The 1,447-nt window shown below is 40.6% G+C and overlaps 1 long non-coding RNA gene across 1 annotated transcript; it reads left to right on the top strand.

Moving 5' to 3' along the window:
• Positions 1 to 497: 497 nt before the first annotated feature.
• Positions 498 to 1,135, top strand: LOC109592832 (uncharacterized). Its single transcript, XR_002190574.1, has 2 exons — positions 498 to 752; positions 896 to 1,135. It is a non-coding gene; the product is annotated as an uncharacterized LOC109592832 (long non-coding RNA).
• The last annotated feature ends 312 nt before the right edge of the window (positions 1,136 to 1,447 follow it).

Genomic DNA, 1,447 nt, shown 5'->3' with positions numbered 1-1,447 from the left:
AAATGGCCATAACTTGAAAAATTGAAGTCGGAATCAGCTCAAACTTTCTACACAGCATAAGAACATCAATATGTATCAGAAAACATAATAAAAATTTGGGGTGATGTCGGAGCCATTTTTAAGAAAAATACCATGGGCTATAGCCTTGGGTATTTTTCAGAATTTTGGCATTTTCTTAAAATGGCCATAACTTGAAAAATTAAAGTTGGAATCAGCTCAAACTTTCTACACAGCATAAGGACATCAATATGTATCAGAAAATGTAATAAAAATTTGGAGTGATTTCGGAGCCAATTTTCAAGAAAAACCATGGGCTATAGTACTGGTGAAATTAGCATATAAAAATGAGACACTTCCTATATCTCACCTCAATGCTGTCAGAGAAGAGGAACAATGCTATAGACAATGGTTTATTAGTCTTTCCATTATTGCTAATATTTAACTCCAACACATCATGTCTTGAAATAAACCAACGATGAGATGAAAGGACCGTTAATTCCCTCCCTGGGCTTACCTTTAAGAGGGGGGGTGGTACTCCAATGACTACCTTCTCTTGAAAGTTCTCCTGAGTCCCGATGAGTGAGGCACACTACATATTTGTAGTGTGCCTTAATGCGGGTTCAACCAGCTCCCCTCTTAACATGTCCGACCAAGAGGAGAGGAGAGAGAGTAAGTAGGCCCAAGCTTTTGCCAGAGCTATCAGCCTACTGAGTTATAATCTGGGGTATGAATATGACAGTCCGGATGACCATGTAAGCCTCTTTGTGGGGAGTGAGCTTTCATTCTCCCCAACTTAGCTATGTTATGGTCATGTCATACTGTTACATATTATACTAATTGATATAATATTGCTGTTATATCCATTGATCGAATTAACTCTCTCCTCTCCATTTAGCCATGGACTACAAAGGAAGTGGCATTCCCCAAGAGATTTCCCAAGAGGATTTGTTGAGTAAGGGGTGATGCATAAGTTAACTGAAAAGATACACTGAAAGGAATAATAACCACAAACAGCTGACACATTAATTAATAGTCTAGTGAACATACATTGAATATATTGAATGAATGCTATATTTAAGTTATTACTATCACTAAATTGATGATAATTGTTGTTAATGATAAGTAGCCCATCTCATACGAGTCACACAGGACTAGAGCATGAGTGAGAGGTCCTTGGGCTCAAACAGCGTGATCTGCAATTGATGTGGCTACCCCTGAGATCGCTGGATCAGAGTCTGCTCTAACGTATAGCAAGTAAGCATCTGATGACCATCTGCCGAGATGCTTAATAATGTGAGCCGGGACTCCAGCTGCTGCCGCTGTTGTGGCCGCACCTATCCTGAAACTGTGACCGGCAAAACAGTCAGGATTCTTGCCCACCTCGGCCAGAGCTTTGCGGACCCCTGCCACAAACTGCTCCTTTAGCAATGGGTTCCCATCCTCCCAA

This window comes from Amphimedon queenslandica, unplaced genomic scaffold (genome assembly GCF_000090795.2).
Source record: "Amphimedon queenslandica unplaced genomic scaffold, v1.1 AMPQUscaffold_3797_Cont24213, whole genome shotgun sequence".
Lineage (NCBI taxonomy): Eukaryota > Metazoa > Porifera > Demospongiae > Haplosclerida > Niphatidae > Amphimedon > Amphimedon queenslandica.
Note: the sequence above shows the minus strand (reverse complement) of the source record. Positions and strands in the feature narration are given on the sequence as shown.